Source organism: Lycorma delicatula, chromosome 11 (assembly GCF_047948215.1).
Source record: "Lycorma delicatula isolate Av1 chromosome 11, ASM4794821v1, whole genome shotgun sequence".
In the NCBI taxonomy this organism is placed as follows: domain Eukaryota; kingdom Metazoa; phylum Arthropoda; class Insecta; order Hemiptera; family Fulgoridae; genus Lycorma; species Lycorma delicatula.
The window spans coordinates 72,689,381-72,714,072 of record NC_134465.1 but is presented as its reverse complement, the minus strand read 5'-3'; the positions used below and the strand labels follow the sequence as shown (position 1 = coordinate 72,714,072).

The 24,692-nt window shown below is 30.8% G+C and overlaps 1 long non-coding RNA gene across 7 annotated transcripts in view; it reads left to right on the top strand.

Annotated features, from left to right (window-relative positions):
• Positions 1–24,692, top strand: part of LOC142332385 (uncharacterized) — an 85,922-nt gene that overhangs the window by 44,100 nt on the left and 17,130 nt on the right. For 3 of the 7 annotated variants that reach the window (XR_012758286.1, XR_012758287.1, XR_012758284.1), the window contains one exon: positions 19,101–19,304. This is a non-coding gene — a long non-coding RNA (uncharacterized LOC142332385). Of the gene's footprint in view, positions 1–8,878; positions 11,509–19,097; positions 19,305–20,249; positions 20,597–24,692 lie in introns of all 7 variants that reach the window. The other 4 variants (XR_012758289.1, XR_012758285.1, XR_012758283.1 and 1 more) reach the window with 4 other exon arrangements.

Here is a 24,692-nt window from a genome sequence, read left to right as displayed (position 1 = left end):
AGCCATTGTTGTTCTTGTTGTTATTTAACGTTTACTTTTGTAATATTCTGTCAATGTGGTTCCTAAAATAGCGATGTGCCTGGCTACTCATTTGTTAGAGCATTGTTGGCTAAACTAGCGATTGAAAAGTAGCAGTGATTTTATGCTGCTATATTAGAAAAATAGCTCCCAATACAGATATATTTAAATGTTCCCTGTCATATACGACTAGTGCAGCAATCGTTGTTGAAAAAAAATAGGAATGAGTATTTTTAGAACAGGAATTTATTTTGTAAATGTGATTAATGCCGATGCTGTGACTAGAGTACTTTTTTATTGTATTCCTTAACATAAGTGCGAGTAGTAGTAGTGCCTGGCACATGATCGATGTTGATTTGTAAGATGTCAATAAACATGCGCTGTGAATTGGAAATGAGAATATTTTACAGAGCAGAAGCTGATTATACACCTCATTGTTTCTCGGTTTCATAACTGTATGTTATGTTACAGGAATTGATAGAACTATAATATTCATGTAAAGAAGTGAGAGTACAATGTACTGTTCTAATTCATATCTGCTCTTTTGTCAGAGCTGTGACAAAACAGCAACATTGTTCTTTTTGGGTTCAGTCCATGGTTATTGCATCTTTCTTATTCTTATTATTTTTTATTTCTTAACATTCATTTTCATTCCACGTCTTTTTCATATAATTTTTTTCCAATTTTTAAATCAGTTTTTGAACCTGTACTTCATCTCGTTAAAGTTTAATCATCTACAAATCTTGAGCGAGATATGTATTCCTTCCTCTATTACTGATCTCTTCATCTTATAGAACACTTTTTATCCTATCTTCAAATGTATATATTTAATGAGGTTATGATAATAGGCAGACCTTTGCCTTATTTCTTGATCAAGCTGCTCGGCTTATCATATTTTATTTTCACAACCGTTTTCTGATTCAGGTACAATCCTTTAATTAATTCTCTATTTTTCTAATCTACACATACGCTTATTTATATTAATATTTCCATTAATTTATCCCGTTTGACTTGGTTGAATTTATTTTCTGTATCTAAAAATATGCACTAAATTCTTTCTGTGTACCTCTTTCTGTTGTTTGTCTCTTGCCAAAAATTCTTGTTAGCCTGATTACATATCTTATACCTGTTCCCTTCCAGAATCCATATTATTTTTCAGTACCTGTTTGTTTCATTAATTTTTTTTAGTCTTCAGTTCATAATTTATAAAAGAATTTTTGTCGAATGCGATCTTAAATAATTTTCCAAAATGTTGACGCTATTTGTATATGATATTTTTTATTTTTTTTCTGCACGTATGTAAGCGATTCCTTCAAATTTGTTTACACTTTGTACGTACATTAAATTTAATTCAACCTTTATTTTTTAAGAATAATGTTTCCAAAGTTTTGATTTGATTAAATTTATTGAGAGGCTTAGGTGTAATCAGTAGGCATCTCAGCTGCTAGTTCGGCTTTTTGTTCATCCTCTAGTCAGGTAACAAGGCAGCCCTTCGTACTTCACAGGCATAGGAATTCATTTGCTTAGTTCCAGTATAGCGCTGCTGGTCGATCCAAATTCTTGCATGTCGCTGGAAGTGGCACCAGGGAGACGGTTAACCTGTTTCCCCAGACGCATGTGTGAAGCAGAAATAATGGAATGAAATAAGAGGCGAAAAAAAGAATCGCAGAATATAATTTGGGATGTTCAATTCACAGAGCAACTATTCATGATCAAAGTAGTTTAATGATCCAGATGATAATGTTGTCTCTATCATCAGTTACTTTCTTAAATAATATTGAATTTAAAAAATTACTTTGAAGTCATTTAAAAAAATGTGGTATAGTAATACACGTAACTTTGTTAAAATCTATTTTGTAATTGAATTATATATTTATTAGTATCGTGTTTTAAACAATAGAGCCGCTATATTTTTTAGCTGATTTAAACAAAATATTCTCCTGGAAGTTTTCTAATGAATTCAGTAAATTGTACTTTTAGATTTGTATTGTAATATTTATACAGTCACTATTATATTCTAAAACTAAAGCTAAAGTATGGTAATCATGCCAAAAATTATTTCTTCACCTCTTTGGTTTCTTGGAAAAAATGAAACTAAGAAATGTACAAAAAAAACAAGATGTAAATTTTGTTTGTGTGTTTTTCTAGGGGGGGGGGGGGTAATAATTTGGATGAAAAATTAAAAAAAGTTTTTTTGGTGAATTTAGTGTAGGGAATAATCTGAAGTCAGAATCTCATTGGAGTAATGAAATAAACGAGGTCAGGGGTTTATATCTCGGGTCATTTGGTAGGGAAATTTAACCGTTGCTGATGTTATGTTTTCTTAATTGCTGTATTTCATTAATATTATCATTTATTTTTAGAATTTTCACGCAAAAATTTTTATTTTTTCGTGGTGTAAAATTTGGCTGTCTGTCTTTACGGTACATTGTATTTCTGGATTTTTCATTAATATTCATAATGGAAATGTAAATGTGAAAGGCGTGAAATTATGATAGTGTTTATTGAATGAAATTCTGTATTCTATTATATGATTAATTTATGAAATTCATTGATAAATGGTTTTGTTCCATTAATACCATAAAAACTTTCTTGTAATGAAAAACTTTTGTGATTATGAATTTAGTTTTTGCAATTTACGTACATATGTAAAATATATGATAATAGAAGGGATATAATTAGAAGGAATTAGAGAAGGATAACTAGAACTATAATTACAGAAGAAAGAGAAAACATGTTTGGAAATTTTTTAAATTTGCTGTTTAGTAAAACTTATAATCAAATGTGTAACTCAAATTTTATTTGTTAACTTAAAATGAAATAATTTCCATTTAAAATATTTTATGGGGATATTTTTGATTTTTTGTTCAAATAAGGTTTGGTACTCTTAGTAATCACAGGTAGTTTGCATTTATAATTGGTTATTTAATCTTAAATATTAAGTGACATTTAATTCGGTGTTTGTGTTCACATTCTTGTTTTTTTAATGTAAATTATTGCAGACGATTTTAGTTTAATTATAACTACCTGTACCGTGCATGTTTGTGTGTTAGTATATGTATAATATTGTATAGATGTGTTGCGTTTGGTGTCTCTTTCTTTTTGTTATAGTGGGCAGAGAGTATTCATTGCCATTACAAATATTAGTGTACCCAAGGTCTCCCACCTCTTTCTCTTACCTACTAATATTCTGTTTTGCTGTTCTATTTTCATTATCGTTTTAATATGTCTTCTTTTTAATTTCCATATTTTTTTGTATTCTTTCTTTCTTTTTATTACATTCTCTCTATTCTGTGATTCTTCGTTCTTGTCTTCCTTCCAATCATTCAAGCACAACACGTGCGAGCGCGCGCACACGCACACATACATATATATATATAAAATCATGAAACAGCTTCAGAGGATTATTAGAATGTTTTTGCTTTGCAAAAACTACATTAAACAGTTCTGTTTTGTACTTTATTGAAAGAAATTTTCTTTAATTAGTAGTGCACTTGTATTAATATTCATAGACTTGGAAAACATTCCTGGAATTCATTCTTAGGAAACTCTTATTGCTGCTTCTTTGTATCAATAGTGACATAATTGGATCGATTAATTTCATTTAGAAGTCAATCTCAAGTGAAGAAATGAGTAAAAAACAATTGATGCCAAATCGGGAGAGATGATGGATGTTTTGTAGAAATCACATTACCTATTGAAAGTGCTATTTAACTAGTATGGGTTGATTGATCTGCTGATGAATTCTCATCTAAAAGAAAGCAGTTGTTTTCTATTTGAGTATATTTCCTTCTGATTGCATCTTATTTAATTGAGGTTATCAACATACATTTTTTTGTTCGCTGTTCAGAATTCTAGACTGAATTTGTCTAGCACATTATCATATGAATAAATAAAAATTCAAGCGTAAAGTTTCCTTACTTCTTTTCCAAGTTAAATTCCTGATATCAATTTACTTTGTGATGAATGACGTGTTTTGCCTGCAGATGGTATAACACATGTTTAGTCTCCTTATGATGTATCATTTAGAAAATATTTATTGCATTATTGATAAGATTTCCTGCTATTGTCTTTTTATTTTGTATTACTTTCTGGATCAAGACGCTATTTTGTAACCAGATGTTTATGATCCTGATCTTACATTTTTTGTTCATTGTGGAGAATACTGTGGCAACTTTTCCTGGTGTTATTTTAATGTCAGACATTGTCAATATGTCACGGTAATCATAATCTACTATGAATATCTTTTGTTTTTTAAAAACATACTTCTTTGTTTAGTTTAGTTCAACTTTCTTAATTCTTGTGAGTTACACTTATCATAACTTTAAGGACAGAGGATCTGTTAATATCAGATAAATGTTGTGAGATCATAATTTTTAAGAGTTCCTTATATTAATGTTTTGTTGAAATCAAGGTGCTCCACTGGTTATAGATAAGCTTTGTATTAACCGTTGAGTATTTCCGTTGAGTTATTTAACCGTTGAGTATTAACCTTTGTATAACCGTTGAGTATTTCGATCTGAGGATGTGGTTTTTGTAGATATTCACTGCTCATTGACAGAGCAGAACCTATCCAACAACACAAATACGAAGAGTACAGTTAATTTAAAGCTCTGTTAAGTCCTTAGCATGGATCCAGTGAATGTTTACCCAAAACCTTTAGGACATTAACAGATAATAATGAATCAAGGCTAAAAGTAAAGGGCGGATAGTAAGATACATAATCTGTTGACATAAGGAACGTGAAATAAAAGAATGCAACTGAAGTAAGAGGGTGGCCGCCCCTTTCTTTGCAGTTAGTCTGGATCAATCCTACCAAAAATCCTTTGGAAGATAAAAAAATATATTTTTACTCCTAATGAGAATAGAACGTCACTGACTGATGATTTTGTTTTATATTAAAATTAATTGTTATTTCTTTCAAAATTAAAAACCTGCTAGTGATTGGGCTGTTTGGTCCTGCTCGAATTGAACTATTTAGGAGAAACCTTTGCCCTTTCTCAAAGTTATTTCATATATGGATGTAGCCATCGATTACAAAACTATTCATTCAGGATCTTCCCCGCTAATTTAATTATTTATATTTTAATGAAGCGCTTTCTGTGCCTTTTTGGCATTTCATTTGTTTGTGTATCGGTGATACAGTTACAGCCGAATGCATATTCGGAAATTTGCAGTAAGGTTTCATTTCTATTAAGCGGAATGATAGCTGTAACGATTTTTTTAATGAAATTCATTTTCAAAATGGCAACAAATATCTTTTTTTATATAGGGTTAAAGGAGAAGCGGGATACAGCGGTTTTATTTACAAACCATTGTACGGTCTTCTCTGTATTCCTGACTATTTCTAGTACCTAGTGGATGTACCTACTTAATGGCTTTTGAGTTTTATTTCATTCCAACTTTAAACGCAACAACATCCATTCTCCACAACTTTACAGCATCTTACCTTACTCGTTACATCTATTAAACATGCGATCTTAGATTGGTTTTTGATAAATTTAGTTTTACTGTTTCCCCCTTGAACTACCTATTTATAAAATGCAAAAAAAAATACCTCCTTGACATTATGAGTCAGTGGTGCCCCTGGAAGAAACAGAACAAAGGACATTGTTGATAGTATAAATTATTTTTCGATTTTATATATATATATATTTATTTATTTATTATTATAAGCCGAAATTATTATTTTGGTAGAATTTATAAATTGAATTGCACTTTACTTTGTTATAACTGTAAGTGCAGTGCATGTTTCTTGTTATTTTGAACTATTTTAATAGAATCCTTTCGTTTTTAGATCAGCTGGTGTTTTTTTGTCATTCCATTCCAGTCCTTGTGACACACACACACACACATGTGCGAGTGTGTGGTCGTCCATTATAAGTTTTCTAGAAGTTGGAGGATTGCTTCTGCTGCTGCTACTTCTGGTGCTCCATCGGCTCAACATATTTCTATTATTACCCCTTCTACACACGCACACATACACATAAACATTCATGTTTCATGCTATTTCGTTTTAGTCATATTCCGGGGCGGCGCTGTACTAGTATTATATATATAATACTATATATATATAATAGTATATATATATATATACTGTACATAAAAATATACTGCACCACCACCACCAATCAAAGTCACGTCTTGTAACCCTCATCTGTACGTTTTCTATCTCGCTCACACTTACCTCTCCCCTTCGTCCCTTCTTATTCTGTTCTCTTGTCTCTCCTTCCATCTTACCCCCACCCCAATCATTTCCTTTCCATTGCCGTACGTTTCGATCCGCACTCCTCTAATTTGTTTCTCCTTTTTTCGACCCGCGCCCTCTCGTTCTCCAACTCTCTCTCTTTAAACCCCTCTTTTTCATTTTAGATTTTTTTTTTTGTTTAACGAAATTCTCTCTCTCTTAAGTCACTCAGTTGTCTCTTTGTCTTTGTTCGTAACAGTCATCTCTCGTCGTCGAAGTTTTTACGTTTTATTAGTTTTGCTTTTTTTTACTTCATTATTAGTTTGCTTTTATTGTTATTTCTTTTAGATAATTATTATTATGTATACCACCGTTTTGCGTTGTAATTATTATTTTTGTCGTGATTGTTTTTTGTGGGTTTCCGTAAAAATTGGTTAATGCTTCCGACTGTTTATTACCGTTAATCACGATGCGGTGATTCAAGACTAATTAGATGTTTTGTGTTTTTTCTTTTACTGTTAGTTTTTTCTTTAAGTTTCTTTTTTTATTTTCCTTTAATTGTTGTTTATTTTTTCTCTTTTGTAGGTAATATCAATATTTATGCACTTTTTTAATACCCCGCGTTTTATGCTATTTTATTATAAATAAATAAATTATTCGAATCAGAATTAAGTTAAATATTAAATCTTTATAAATGCATCGTATGAGTAATAGGTATATAATATAGCACACATATATGTGCTGTACCAAATTTGCTACAGAAGTTTACGGGGAACGATCAAGGGAAACCGTGGTTTAAAAATACTGATCGTTAAAGCATCACAAAATGTGAAATTAGTAAATAATAAAAGGAACGATTAAAATATTATTCTAATATTTTTATAATAAATATTAATTAAATTTTATATTTAATTTTTAAATAGACTTCTCGCAAAATCTTTTTAAATTTTAAGTGATTTATTAAAAATTACCAATAGTAATAACTGCTATTCTCGTAAACCAAAATTTTATGTTTTTGTTTAACGTCAAAGTAGTTTTGTTGTCCAATCATAAAGTGATTATATATATATATATATATATATATAGTAAAACCGCGTTTATCCGTTACTCATTTAACCGTCAGCCTTTTAACTGCCTTGACTTATGAAATTAACTTTTCTCATACAATAGCTTGTCCGCTAACTAGCCATCGTTTTTGTGGTGCCATTACTCTTCCGGTATTAGTCACGCCATATCTTTGCCGATGAGTTTGAAGGTTAATAATTAACGGTTAAAAAAAGCCGTAGTTTTTTTTTTGTTTTACGATATCGCCATATAAGCTGAAGCTTGCGCATGGGATATGAAAATCTGATTGTGTAACGTATGAAAAATGCCACGCCTGACCGGGATTCGAACCCGGGACCTTCGGATGAAAGGCCGAGACGCTACCACTCCGCCACGGGGATCGGCGGACTGGTTAACTTAGGCTATATCAAAGCGTCATTTAGATTTAATTTAAGCAATAATTATATTATTTATTTGAATAAAAATACGAATGTCGAACAAAATCGCAATAAGAATTAAAAAGTTAATATACATTAACGATTCTTTCACCCGGAAAAAAAATATATTTCTCGAATAATATTACTTTCCGTTTCTCTTTTATTATTTATTCTGGTTTCAAAGTAGTTTCAAAACGAGTAAACCGAGGTACGTGTGAACCATCGGGGACAGTTTTACGTTAACTCTTTATTTACTTATTTTACGTAATTAGCTAGCGCTGCGTTTTCAAGCGGTAAAATTTGTATATTTATTGTCAAACGCTTTCGCAGAGATATTTGCTTCATCAGAGCTTATTAAAATATTTATATTTGAAAAATTAAAATATAGAGGCATATAGACAGGTTAGTGTTTTATATAGATTTTCGAGGTAGATATAGCTTTTATATTTTAATATGTTCTGATGAAGTTAAGATCTTTGCGAAAGCGCTTAACAACGAGAAAAGAACTCGGCAGTAATAGCTAATTTTTATAAATAATTATATTCTGTTGCTTGAATCCTGTTTTACTTGTGTTTTATTCGGTCAACTATGGGCCGCATATAATCCTTTTCTTAAAATGTTTCTTCTTTCTGCCAGTAATTCTGACTGGCCTTTTATAAATAAAACTGAATTAATTTTTGTAAAAAGTGTCTCATGGTAGCAGCAGCAACTGTGTTTTCAGGAGAAAATTTGGCCAACTGGTAAACCACTGTGGCGCGTTATCCTATGGGCAACTTTCGCAAATGCCTGGGGCCCCAAGCAAAACTGGTCCCTGAACACGAAACAAGATCCAAATTCTATGTTTTTTTTTCATAAAAAAATTTCTCAAAAAAAAAACTCAAACTCTAATTTGAGAAAATTATAATACTGCGTTGTAAGCACTTCATTTGTTTGACATTACACATACAATCACTAATTTGGTTTTGTTGAAAAAAAGTTATTTTAAATTTTCTTTACTCAATGTTATCTAAAAAAAAATTAATGAATATATTTAAATTTTTTTATTTGGAGAGCATTTTTTACAATATTATTACAGTGATCAAAGTAGTTGGTCAAGCTGTTTTGGATTTTAATACCTAACCTTTCTTGCATCAATTGGTATTAAAAATGTATAATTATTAAAAAGTACTAATTTTATCTGTTTTTTATGCAGGTTCCAAAATTGAAACAACATTTTGAATAGAGTCAAATTAATAAAGTGGTGTTTTCAAATAAAAAAAAGTTATGTATTTGTAAATTTCTCTCTAAACTTTTTACATATTGTAACTTATATGTTTGCACCTTGCGATTCAAAATTTAAATGACTAATTGTACATTATTTGACTTTATCAATATCACAGGGACATTAAGAGAATTTATGTATCTGGGCCTCGAAAAGGGAAGAAGCAAAGAGAAAAAGAGGTTGACCTAAGAGAGATCTATTCCGAAAATGGCAAACAACGTTAACCAGTTTTCTGAGAAAACCTGAATACCAAGTAGATGACAATTCACTTTGTCGGGAAATAATCTTCCAGACCCATCACAGTTTGATACTGATCCAAATTATATTCTAGATACAATTAACAGTAATAGTCGTGATTACAGTGATAACATTAGATTATGTGAAACATTCGCATATCTTAGCATGGTTACCAGGTGTCCCAATTTAACCCACCGGGTTGGTCTAGTGGTGAACGCGCCTTCCCAAATCAACTGATTTGGAAGCCGAGAGTTCCAGCGTTCAAGTCCTAATAAAGCCAGTCATTTTTATACGGATTTGAATAATAGATCGTGGATACCGGTGTTCTTTGGTGGTTGGGTTTCAATTAACCACACATCTCAGGAATGGTCAAACTGAGAATGTGCAAGACTACACTTCATTTACACTCATTACATATCGTCCTCTGAAGAATTATCTAAACAGTAGTTACCGGAGGCTAAACAGGAAAAGAAAGGAAAGGTGTCCCAATTTCGGCGGGATTTTTCCGATATGTAATCACCAACTCCCGATTATCCACAAATCGCACACTAATAATTGTTTTGATAGTTCATATTTTAAAAATATATAGTTTTATCTTAATTTAAAAAAAATTAAATGTATATTTCATTCATTCAGTCCAATTTCAACCCTTATACATTTTTTTCTCAAATTTTATCTTAGTATTGTCTAGAGAAGGAATATTTTCTTCGGTGTCGTTTTTAAATAAGCGACATAACCTTCCATACCGCGTTGCTTATGGTCCAGCTACAAGCTGTTACTCCTTTTTATGTTTGTTAAACATCCCTGGCCTCCGCCGTTAGGATATGCGCTAGCAACGGCGAATCATCGCTTGTTAACAGTAACCTACCGTCTCACGTAAACCCTAACCTACAAGGTAATAGAAAATGTGGGCTTCGAAAGTGTTCTGACAGGGATCCTCGGAAATCAGCGCGGCGTAAGTTGATTAGAGTCAACATTATCGGTAACATGAGTGACTTTTCTTGAGCAGAGTGAAAGTGATATTACGGATTTTAGATGCAAACCCTCCTAGCCAAGCTCTACCACTATTGCGCATACAAAACGAAAATGTCAGTTGGCAGAACGTTGAAACTCCAGTGGCAAAAAAACGCCAACGTACAAATTATACTGAACCTAATATTCGCGTACAATCATTCTTCTACCTCCATAATCTTTTCTCTTCCTATTTTTACATTGAGTGGTCCATCTTTGTTATTTCTACTGCATTTCATTACTTTGGTTTTGTCTTGTGTATTTTCTTGCGTATAACTTCATCCATGCCGTTCATTGTTCCTTCTAAATCTTTTTTACTCTCAGCTAGAATTACCATTTTCTTTTTTCTTCAGTCATTTGACTGGTTTGATGCAGCTCTCCTAGATTCCCTATCTAGTGCTAGTCATTTCGGTATACCCCCTACATCCTACATCCCTAACAATTTGTTTTACATATTCCAAATGTTACCTGCTACACAATTTTGTCCTTCTACCTGTCCTTCGAATATTAAAGCGACTATTCCAGGATGCCTTAGTATGTGGCTCTTCTTTTAGCTATATCTTTTCAAAATGCTTCTTCCTTCATCTATTTGCCGCAACACCTCTTCATTTGTCACTTTATCCACCCATCTGATTTTTAACATTCCCCTGTAGCACCACATTTCAAAAGCTTCTAATCCAAGTTTCACTTCCATATAAAGCGACACTCCAGATCTATATCGCCAGCAAATCGTAGCGTCTTTTATCTTTTCACCTTGCGCTATTACTCCGGATCTAAATTATTCTTTAACATCATTAACTGCTAGTTCTATGTAAATATTAAAAAGTAACGGGGATAGGGAACATCCTTGTCGGACTCGAATGTTTAACACATTAGATTTTAATTTATGTACCCCAAAATTTTCCTTAACTTTCCTGAATGCTCCGTCTATTTTATGAATGTTCAAAAAGTGCAAACTAGCGAAAGAAGAGTAGAATAAAGAAAAGTGTTCAATAGTGGAAAGAGAAATGAATCACTTTTAAGAATTTAATTTTTATACTAAACCAGTTTAACTGTAACTGAATGAAAAATTATTTAATAAGTCTGTTATACAGTTATCGTGTGTGTATATATATATATATATATATATACAATATATAACGGTGGTCCCTGAGGTTTAAAAAAAGAAAAGATTAGGTATTGAAGTATACAATTGCTTGTATTGGCATCATTGATCAATAATCGTGTGACCATTTGTCTAAAAGTGTTGTTTTTAAGAGAATTATATTCTGATATTATTATTTGTTGGTGTTCACTTTTGTTTATCTGACCAAGTAAGTAATTTTATACGATTCTTATATAAATTAATAGAATTTAAATTTGAATTTTTTCTATTGATAAATTGGTAGTGTGGTTTTAACCTATATGAAAATTCATTTGAGTTCGTTGTAAATCGTTTATTTAAGCAACATTTAAAAAATTCATATATCGTGTGCATATTATTATTATTATTTGTCGTTTTTAAATAGTAATTTTGGCACTTATGCAGTTTGTTCCCCCCTAACATTTTTTATAGTATACGTGATTACGAAGATGTTAAATTTGCTCTACAATGTATAGTCATTTCTTAAAACATTAACCGTGTTAATTAATCAAAGTTAGCGAGCATAGGTTAAGTTTGGTTAAATTATTAACAAAAAATAAGTTTGGATATTAACAAAAACCCAAACGTTTGCTGCTTTTAATTATAGATATAAATTAACCAAACTTAACCTACGCTCGCCAACCTCGACTAATCAACAGAAAACTTATATTATTTAAATAAATTATTGCAATTACTGGATATATTATTTAAATATTCAAAACATTAACAGTAATGATGTATACGATATTAAAAACGTTGGGATGGAACAAACTGCATAAGTGCTGTAATTTTCTTTCTATTTATTGGAAATTATAATACTTATTCCCTTATCCGTTATTCTCAGATACTAATAAAAAAGAACAGTTGATAGTTCACTGTTTTGTAATAGACTGTTGAAGCTTTCAATTATATTATAATTAATGGAAAACAGATCAGTTTCATCGTAACTCCTAGCAAATGTCATTCGTTTTATTACCCTCAGGTAGAACTTGCAAAAATAAACGGTGATAGGTTACAAAGAACTATTGCGACACTGAACAAAGGAAGAAAACCATCTTCACAATTAAGTACATATACCTACTTAATAATTTTGCAAAGTGTCGATTATATTAAAAAGTCTCAAAAATTAACATCTCACAATAATAAGAATTTTAAATAATTTATGAAACAAATAAATAAAACTAATTCCTAAACCTTATTCAAGCTCTCAGAAGTCGATAATTCACATTGAATTTTCATACACATGGGTGTTTAAGTAGATGATAACTTCTTTTGTAAATATATTGGTTGCTTGTTTTTCAGTTTGAATGCTTCCTTCTTTCACCATTCTTCCTCACATAATGGCATCTAGTATTGATTTATTGTTGAACATCGCTTTATTTTTAAGTTTAATGGCACTCTGATTATCTATTAAGAGAGTTGGCTTTGGATTGACATCAAGTATACCAACTTCCTTTAAGTAGATGTCAAGCCGAACCAACCATTTGGTTGCTTCTATTGTAGCAGTATTATACCTGGATCTTCCATAGAAGAGAATGATTCAAATTTCTGCAATTTATGTATCCACACAACTGATCTACCACAGTATTTAAGGAGAGTTACACTAGTTGATCTTTGAGTGACTTTGTCACCAATATAATTGGCATCACTGTGTGGCTCAATTTATCTACTGGTTGTTTTACTGCATCTGATACAATCATCAGGAATAGATTACAAATATCTGAAATCTCTTTTTACCAAATTAAAACGAGACTTTATTGGTTGAATCTGTGCTCCAGATGCAATCTTCAAGGAAAAACTTAAAATCTGATGTTTTGTCTGAAACTAAATAATTTAAGATTCCAACCATTTACCTGTAATGTTCACCGGTGGAGATTAGAAGAGAGTTTCCAGGTTCTCAACTAAATTCAATTGGAAAGATTAAGGTTTACTGTTGCTAAACCCATATTTTTGTAGAATTATCTTTGCATATAGTGACTGGTCTATCTTTGTAAATTTTCCACTTTATTTGATTTTAATTTAAATCAACAATTTAACTTTGTGATAGGCCCATGATCATTAAAGAACTGCCATCAAGATGAAAAAAACACCACAATTTTTTTGCTGTGGTGTATGTGATCTACGTTGCCTTCCTCTAGACCACACTGCTATAAGAAGTGTGTTAGACATTTATACAAACTCTTAAAAACTTGTTTAAGGCCATACAAATGTTTTAATAATTTGTACACTTTTTGTGTTCCACATCATTTCCTTGAGGTTATCGTATGAACACATTCTTGTTTAGTTGTCCATTGAAGAAAGCAGTCTACATCGTGAATAGCTAAAATTGTCCTGACTTGTCTTTAAGTGGGAAACAGGGCTGAAATTGTTAAAATAATTTAACTGTGGATGTTCACTGTAGCTCATAGCAATTAGTCTTGCTTTACACTTTATGATGTCATCTGAATCAGTCTTGACAGCACATACCTCTAAGTTATCCACCACTCCACAATCTGGAGGCTTCTTCTCTAGATGTCACATTTGATTCTGATGAAGAAAATTTATTTTTCATCTATCACCGTCTTCCATTCAGAAGCTCTTGTCACTCTGCATAGTCTCTTGATAATTTGAAGGTGTTAGGTGAAGAAAAAATATTCTTCCTCTTGGTATCTGGACGGTTTATCTGCCCCTGGTTCATTAAATGGTATCTGTCCTCATTGTTCTGTTGCTTATGCATGAGGAATTAAATTTTCATGTGTTGATTTGTACGTATATCAGTAAAGTCTTTACTTGCTATGTAAGAAAAATTATGAATTTTAGATTCTTGTAATGTTTCCGGTCTGAATTTAAGATCCGTGCAGACAACTTTTTACTTGTCTGGAAAATAAAATCTGTAACTGCACTATGCAGATCCAACCTTTAATGATTTTGCATCAGATATTCATTTTTTGTTGTCCAGAATCCAAGCAAAACATTCAGTTCAAAAAATTCTGAGATGATTGATATTCAATTCCCTTTTCAGAAATCACTAAACACAGGTCCTTCCTTTCACTTTTGTTGGTGTTGTTCTATTTATTGTATGTGTAGCAGAAAGGAAAGAAAGCATTACTTCACCTCTAAGCAACTTGGGTAAGTTGAGTGCAGAATGCAACCAGTATCTTGCCACATCACAAATGATTCTGTTTTCTCTCTCAGCTACTCTAGATTGTTGTGGAGTATAAGATACCGTCATAAAATGTTAACACTTGCATTAATTTTTCCAAGCTTGATTCAACTGTAGCACAGTGTTTGTTATTAGAGGACATTCGTTTGATTTATGGCCCTTGGAAAATGGGCCGATATAGAGTTTAACATAGATTCAAAACGGTCTCTTTATTAATTTTAATAAATATTTTTATTTATTTTATAAATATAATTTAAGCAAACTTATTTTTAATTTTTTAAATTCTGTGTAATTTATGTTGACTGCCAGTAGTTATTTATTGCTGTGCTCTCTTAAGCCTCAGGCATATGCATAAAACTGACATCAGGGCCATGAGACTTATCTTTTTTAACAAGTCATTTTAATATAATATTTATTAAAAGTGTAATAGATATGCATATTTATTCAAAAACTAATTTGGGTTACGTGCAACTCGCACAGCTTCCTGATGTTCTTCAGTTTTTTTAAGTGAGGTCCATTTGAGGCTTAGAGAGATCACATTATTCATTTTAATATTATTTACAAAATATTCTTCTATAAAAAAAAAGATATTAATAACTCTCGAGTAGACTACCTATTTACATATCTTGACTACTGTTATTATTAGTTACATCATACTTTGTTACAAAAAAACTATTCACAGAAAACAATAACATTACATCAGTTCTGTTTATTATTTAATTATCATTATTTTGTTATAAGTAATTCAATACAGAACATTTTTACACAAAATGATGATCAACAAAGTTTCTATCAAAGGTTTTATGAGATAACAAAATCAGACAACAGCTGAAGCAATCAAGATAAAAGAAAGGTATCGCACACAAAACATTTTGTCATCAGCCTTTTGATAGTTTTTGCTGAGGTTTCTCTGTCTTCTGTCTGCCTTTTTATTTTTTAGTAACAACTTCAACTCTTGCTGTTTTGATGACTTCTTACCTTCAGTGTTGATCAGCCTATTTACTATTGTAGTCTCTTTTGTAGATCCATCTTGACTGACTTACATCTGTAAAAAATGTGAAGTCAATTAATTCCTCCCTAAATATTTGGGTTTTTGTTAGAAGTTTTTGTTTGTTGATAACAAGGTTGTATGAAAACCAAACACCGACATTTGAATTTCAAACATTATTTCAAAAATGATTTTTTGATGCGACCTAATTGAATGTCGAAGGCTGGTGGAATATGAGCTCATTTGGTCAGACAAATCTATAAATGCTTTTGCACTGTTTTGTCTGTTACCACCTTGGGTTTCACGGTGGCATTTCCTTACTTCTGTTTTGTTATCGTTTCACCTCTCCATTTTGTTAAAATCATTTGTACGTATTTGTTATTTTTCCATTTGAATATTTTTTTTTGTACCTGAACATTGGGCTGTAACTACGTCACCTTTTTTCAGTTTGGTTTCTGTTAATTGATTTGTATTTAATTTTTGATTAGCTGTTAATGTACCAACAAGATTTGTATAACAATCAAGTAACTGAGAAGTCAACGATACTCTTGTATACCAATTTTCATGATAGTGTTCATCCAGCATCAAGTAATGGTCCATCAAGCTCTGACACATTTTTCTGGACCCCTTTTTCTGAAATTGCTTCTTTTTCAGCATATGTCATAAAATTCCATGTGTAGTCACAGACAAGGCATAATTTGAAAAGTTTCACCCCGTGCTGATGTGTTTTTTTTTTAGACAGCATTGATGAAAGATAAACTGCCCCCTGGAAAAAATTATTTTTTAACAATTCACATTTCTTCCTGAGCAGGATTCATTGCTTCTTGAAACTTTGGTGGAAGCTAGTCGATGAATTGTTGAACTTTGTAACAGTCTTTCATCGTATGGTGCATTTTCATTATTTGAAGTGTGGAACATTCTCAGAAAAATCTCAAATATGTAACAATAAATTAGCTTAGTAATCTGGTTAGAATACAACAGACTTGCTATATACTCGGCATTTTACTAAAACCCATCCACAATATTATCCCATAGAATTTTTTCATTTCATTTACATCAGGTGGGTTCCATTTCTTCAATCTAGAGCTTCTTTATAATTCTCGATTACTGTCTTTCTGTTTCCAAATTCAGTCTTTTGTTTTGCATAATGATTTGTCTCATTTACTAATAAATTGAAAATGGCATCATTGATGAAACTGCATAATACACTTTTTGGTGGTTGTTGTTGTCTGTACTTTTGCTGTTATTTCATCATTAACTAGTAGTGGAAAGGCATTGGGAAAATAACTAGATTTTCACTGGCAGGTCCTCATAAAATATATTTATATCTAAGTTATTAACTGCAGTTAGCTTAGATCCATTATCTCCTGTATTGTTATTATTGTGTAGTGTGCACTGTTGAAAACATTGGAGCATTGGAGGCTCCAATGGTGCACTATCCAAGATATTCTCAGTTTGACCAGGAATACAAGAAATCTGAATATTGCTGCCGCTAATTAATATCAGCCAAATTTCTGAGAGATTCATAGAATTTCAGACAGATTCATAGTTCTATCATAACTATCCTCTGTGTCACTCTCTATAAAGCTCTAATTTTTTGTTATGTCATTTACAACTGGTTTGTCAAATTTTGATCTGTATTCAGGATTTTCATCAGAATCTATGCCAAAATCAGCATTATCACTAGAAATCATTTAAAAATAAATCAAAACATGAAAACGTTATGCTGGAAAATACTAGAATTAGATTTGGAATAAAATATTTTAGGTTTGGAATAAAAACTTTGTTAATTTACCAATAAACAATTAAAATTTTCTAGTTAATGTAGAATTTACTTCTGAGGAAATGAATGTAAATAACATTATTAAAATTAAACAGAAATTTAGTTAATAAAAAACAAAACACACAAACTGGATCTTGAATTAAATGAAAACAAGTAGAAAATTTAGCTATAACAAAAAAATGAAAAAAATATATATTTCAAATGTTGAAAATCACAAACATTAATATGGATCAAAGCATCAGTGAACCAAGCAAGGGCCATGTCACATGTAAAAAATATTTTTAGTAATGAAACTCTACATCTTAATAAAAATATTAAATTAGAAATTGAACAGGATAATGTAGCAGAAATGATATGTTTTTTGTTACCACATCACATGACTGAAATTAATACATCACATGAGCATGTAAGCTTTTTTAATTTTTTTTGTACGTTTGAGGCAATATTTTACTTAACATTCATTTCTCTTTCTTCTGTGTATCTTTTTTCCTGGTTTTCCAACAGTTCATTCTTTTGTTTTATTTTTGCCTTCTCTCTTCTGACCAAAAAAAAACCAGCACAAACTAAATACATGAAATAAAAAATCCATACAATTTATTAGATGTCACAGCTTAAGACCTTGATGAACCTGTCAGACTGAAGACTGGCATTGCAATTAATTTATACTAATATACAGTGACATAATATCAATATACTGTAATCAATACTGAGAATGTTCCGCTCATTGAGACTGCTTTCTTCAGTTCTTCATATTTTGCTACAATTTTAAATCGATTACTCACCATAAAACGCGAATGTATTAATTCAACTCTACAAATAAAAATTCATAATTAATGCCTGATATTAATGGAAATTTATTTTTTTCTACATCTTTGTTAACTGAAATGTGATGTTGTTACTTGAAACAACCTGTACGCTTAAACAGTAGTAGTTTTTGGCTAAATCTTAATTACAATTATTGAGAAACAATCGTTCATAATCTACTTCCAAAAGTAGAAAATTTTTATCTATTGGTTTGGATTTTATAGTATTTCAAAGTTGACATCTCAAAAAAAGTGCAAAAAATCCACATTTCATGCCTTTAATTTTCAAACAAATGACAACTAAAATTGGCTGATCCAATTAGCGCAAAAATAATTGCAGTTTCTGATGATACTTTCATTTTTATTGTGCAATTTTAATTTTAACTGAGATGCAGTAGTTTAAACATAAGTGCCATCTTTCATAAAGACTGCTGTAATACATAATTGCAATTGCTCAGCAAAAATTTCTACATCATGATCAATATCAAATTCCAGTTAGGCATGGTATTTTTCTTATGCTACAAAATTGCATTTCCAAGTTCCACACACAAGCTTCAAGCTTACATGGTGACGTAAAAATAAATAAATATTATTTAGAATCAAACTCTTGTTCATTAAAACTTAAATCTTACAAAACTTATATTTTTATAATCCGGTATGTTTTGATCAGATATAAGATTAGATTCAAAATCTAATGTTAAATTATCACTATGAAAAATTTGACCAAACAATATTAATACCAATGTTTTTAAGATTAGAAAAAACTGAATCAGGAGAATTTGCGCAACAGTTTAACAAATTATTTGATTGTAAAAGATCACAGTTTATAGAAAATAATCTGTAAGGTGTGTAGCAACATTTTTAACATTTAAATTTGGATGATAATATTTAACAAAAGAACCTGGCACATTAAAGTCGCCTATTAATAATAATAGTAATAACTATGCCTTCTCTGTTAATGTGTGTTGAGTGAATTAGAGGTACAATTTATTTTTATTTTATAAATTATGCAAACAAATCATAAACATATTTACTTTGTAACTTTCATTTTTTTTTTTACAAGTAGATTTAGTACAACTGAAAGAAGAACAGGTTGTTAATGATGATATTGAAAAAGATTATTCAGCAATTGATGAAACCAACTTAGTTAAATCAGAAGATTTAAAAGTTGAATATGAAGTGGTAAGTGCATTAGATTATGCAATCTTGCAGTTTAATACCAATTATGCAGATGGACCTTTGGAAGACAAAAGTCGGATAATTGGAAAAGGTAATTTAAAAAATGTTTATTATATCATTCTTATTGTTTACGTATCATTTTATTGGATATATCATTCTATTGTTTAATGGGTAACCTACTAAGTAAAAGATTTAAAAAAATATATATCGGTAAAATTAAAAACAAATTGGAATATATGAACAATGTTAGAAAAAAACCAGTAATGTGGTACAAAAAATGCAATATGTAGAAATTTGCTTTTATAATTAGTTTAAGAAAGTCCTAAATATATATATATATATATATATATATATATATATGTTTTATCTATATGAATTGCAAAAAAGGTTAGTTAAAAAACCCAGTAAAATAAAGATCGATAAATAGAATTGCTGATGAAGCAGAGATTTGAGTGTACAAGACTACACCTTCTTTAGGTGTCATACATATCATCTTTATCTCATTGGGCCACGGTGGGGTAGCTTTATTATTCACTAGTTGAACAAATTGTAACTTACAAATTAAGAGAATAAAATATATATATTTAATATTTTGAATTTATTATATTTAATAACCTTTGTAATATAATAATCTTTGACAACATTGGAACCACTGCCTTCTTTCCTTTCAATATTACTTACACAGCCTAATTTGTGTTTAGTTGTCAAACACAAAACATCTGGTTTATCTTGCTACTTCAACATCATTTTTTCCTGCCTTATCACACACTGCATGAATTTCATTTTATTTAATTTCTTTTGCAATATATCTTTTGAAATACTATGCCTCTATTTTCTAACATTACCCATAAGTCAACATTTTGCCCGCTTAAAACCAGAGCAAATTCAGAGGCTAGTTTACAGTAGGTTGCTAGCTTCTAAAAAAGTCACGACAATATTAGTGGTGCAGCTTTGTAATTAGCATTACAAAGCTTTGTGGTAACATCGTATGTCAACCATTCTAAACCCAATGTTTTGTCTCTTTTTTTGGCAACAGATATTCGAGGTCTTTTACCTATTTGAACAGGAGGCTGTAAATCCTGTCCCTTATCATGCTCATTATCGGTAATATCCCCAAGAAAATGAGCAACTAACATCAGCCATGTACACAGAACCCTTCTCTAGTTATACTCGTTGCAGTGCCAGTAGAGCCTGTCAAACTGTCTGGAGAAATTACGTTGTGGAATCGTCTTCAACTACTCTGTACAAGCCCTTCGGGGGGGGCCGGAATTTCATCGACAAAGCAGACATCCTATCGTCATCAAAATTTACAATGCAATCGCTGAGTTGAACCATCGCGACACATAAGTGAGTTATCCGACAAAAGTCGGATAATTGGAAAAGGTAATTTAAAAAATGTTTATTATATCATTCTTATTGTTTACGTATCATTTTATTGGATATATCATTCTATTGTTTAATGGGTAACCTACTAAGTAAAAGATTTAAAAAAATATATATCGGTAAAATTAAAAACAAATTGGAATATATGAACAATGTTAGAAAAAAACCAGTAATGTGGTACAAAAAATGCAATATGTAGAAATTTGCTTTTATAATTAGTTTAAGAAAGTCCTAAATATATATATATATATATATATATATATATATATATGTTTTATCTATATGAATTGCAAAAAAGGTTAGTTAAAAAACCCAGTAAAATAAAGATCGATAAATAGAATTGCTGATGAAGCAGAGATTTGAGTGTACAAGACTACACCTTCTTTAGGTGTCATACATATCATCTTTATCTCATTGGGCCACGGTGGGGTAGCTTTATTATTCACTAGTTGAACAAATTGTAACTTACAAATTAAGAGAATAAAATATATATATTTAATATTTTGAATTTATTATATTTAATAACCTTTGTAATATAATAATCTTTGACAACATTGGAACCACTGCCTTCTTTCCTTTCAATATTACTTACACAGCCTAATTTGTGTTTAGTTGTCAAACACAAAACATCTGGTTTATCTTGCTACTTCAACATCATTTTTTCCTGCCTTATCACACACTGCATGAATTTCATTTTATTTAATTTCTTTTGCAATATATCTTTTGAAATACTATGCCTCTATTTTCTAACATTACCCATAAGTCAACATTTTGCCCGCTTAAAACCAGAGCAAATTCAGAGGCTAGTTTACAGTAGGTTGCTAGCTTCTAAAAAAGTCACGACAATATTAGTGGTGCAGCTTTGTAATTAGCATTACAAAGCTTTGTGGTAACATCGTATGTCAACCATTCTAAACCCAATGTTTTGTCTCTTTTTTTGGCAACAGATATTCGAGGTCTTTTACCTATTTGAACAGGAGGCTGTAAATCCTGTCCCTTATCATGCTCATTATCGGTAATATCCCCAAGAAAATGAGCAACTAACATCAGCCATGTACACAGAACCCTTCTCTAGTTATACTCGTTGCAGTGCCAGTAGAGCCTGTCAAACTGTCTGGAGAAATTACGTTGTGGAATCGTCTTCAACTACTCTGTACAAGCCCTTCGGGGGGGGCCGGAATTTCATCGACAAAGCAGACATCCTATCGTCATCAAAATTTACAATGCAATCGCTGAGTTGAACCATCGCGACACATAAGTGAGTTTCTGTTGGATCTCTCGCCATGAGGGGATTCTGGGTAATGAATTGCAGATTCCGCTGCTATAAAGACGCATTTAGTCAACCCGCTTTCACTACTAGTGTTACTACATCCTAATTTATTAACTGTGTAAAACTCACACTTTGCGCAAAGTGGCTAGATGACTGGATTGCTACAGTAGACAACAAACTTCGATATCAAAGGTACTGTGTTGCTATGGGACCCCTATCACAGGAAAAGTGTGAGGGCAAAAGTGTTGTTTTTAAACTTCAGTGATATCTGAAATGCATGTATTTTAACTTGTCGATAAGTTAAGTTTAACTTGTTCTCATTTTAATAAACTCTGGGTAATCGGTTGTTAATGTGTTCACTTGTCATATTTGAATATTTATCAGATTAGTAATTAAAACCTGACCTGATACAGATTAAAGATAGTTGTGACATAATTTTATTAATGAAATGAAATTAATTATGTATTTACATTAGGAAAAGTTAACTAACATATTTACCATATTATTACAAAAGATATTTGAAGTTAGTGCCCTGCAGAGCTGATGCAGCAACGCTAAAGTAATCATACTGAGAAACACCTGATGCAAAATGTTATCAGTGACATCAGTTTTTTACTGTAAATGTTCGTTTTTAGTTATCGATAGTGCAATTTCAAAAGTATGATAGAGGGTTTTATATTTGTACATAAAAGTAAGAAGCATTATCAAATTCTGTACTCTTGGTGGTAAATGGTTTTTATACTTTTGTCTTTGATGTATATATATATATATATATATATATATGAAAACCTTACATAACCTTTCAGTAGTTAAATACAGAAAAATTTAATTAGCAGATTTACCTACCGCAAAACAATCTATTTTTCATTATAAGATCATTACTTGGGATGTACTCTAGGCTATTTTTGAAATTAGCCAAAGAAAATTAAATGGCCTCTATTTTGGTTAGAGTTGTCATAGCTGAAGTTTATATCAAAATATTTGTTTTTCAATGCTCTTTAAAATGATTCTCCACAATCCTAACCTTTCCATTTAACATTTTTTATTGCTCCCCTGTGGAGTGTATATAAATACAATACTTTCAGGAAGCGATTCAGAACATTAACATAAATAGAAACATTTTATTACAAAAAATATTTGAAAGCATTTCATTCTCATTTTTAATGGCTTTCTTTTTTTTTTACATAATTCATATTTCAAAAACAAACAGAAATATTCTGTCGTATTTAAGCATTCAATTATAATTTACAAAATATTGTTTTTATTTATGAAATACTGTTCTCCCCACAGATTTGTGGAGCAGTAACATCTTTGCCTTTCATCCTGGTCAGACTGGCCATTTTTCTTACGCTGCAAAATTCATCTAACACGATTAAACTCTAATCGGCATTGGCCAGTTGTTCAGGAGTAAATAAAATTACAAAATTGCAATTTTTTTAATAATTAATCTTTCTATAACCGCTAAACAAGATAAATTGTGTTTTAATTGGGATAATGTAGTTTTTATTCAGAAAAAATCAATAAACTTATTAAAATATGATTCAAAACAATAAAAGAAATGTAGTGGCATATCGGTACTCTAATTCTTTCTTTTTCTGTTTAGCCTCTGGAAGCACCATAAGGTATTACTCCATAAGGTATTACTTCAGAGGATGATATGAATTAATGTAAACGTAGTGTAGTCTTGTACAATCTCAGGTCAACAGTTCCTGAGATGTGTGATTAATTGAAACCCGACCACCAAAGAACACCGGTATCCACGATCTAGTATTCAAATTCGTATAAAAGTAACTAAGTATTAGGATTTGAACCTTAGATATCTCAGCTTTGAAATAAACTGATTTGCGATGACAAGTTCACTAGTAGACCAACCCGCTGGGTTGGTGCTCTGATTCTAAAATGGTACAAAGTCAGAATAAATTTTGAACCAATTTTATCCCCCTATTGTAAAAAAAAAACATTTGTTTTTTTTTTATAAAAATAACAGGCTGAAGCCTATTACAACTGCTGATTGATGAAAAATAATCTTTGTAAAAAGTAAAAAATTGCAAGTCTGACCAGGATTTGAATTTGGAATCTCAATATGAAAGGCAGAGATACTACCGCTTCATCGTGAAAGTCAATTTTTATTTATAAACAGGACATCTTTATGAAACCGTAGATAAATTTCACAAAATTATTGATGCAACCTCACTTAATTTCATTTTTAATGTCTTCACATTATTATTGGGCTGTTTATTCTTTGAAATATTGATGTAAAAGATCTCAAATAAGTTACAAGAAATATATAACTATACTGTATTACAAATTGCTTCTTGTAACTTTAAATTCTGTAATAATTTAAATTTTATTAATTTATAGATAGATATTTTTCATTTACCAACAATTTAATTATACTTATAAAAATAATTTTGATAGGTGTGTAATATAATTTTTTGTTGAAATTACAGTTAACTTTTACTGTCAAATGATTAAACGTTTCAGATATTCTTTGTCCTAAGAAAAAAGGACAACCAGATCTCATTGTTACATCTTTATCATCACTCATTAACGCCGATTGAAACATGGATATGCGTTAAATTTATAGCCGGTAGTTTTACGGTAATAGAACACAGTCGATTAAAATTATTTTCTAACTGCTTGACCTTTTTCATAAACTGAAAATTGAATTATCATTATAATACTGTAACCAGGTGACCAACTATTGTTTCTAAACAAATTTTGATGAAATCTGGAATATATCTTATTTAGTACCTAAGTTATTCATTACAACTGAAATTATTTGTTGGAAACACCTTTCACTCGAGTTATGTTCCCCATAAGTTC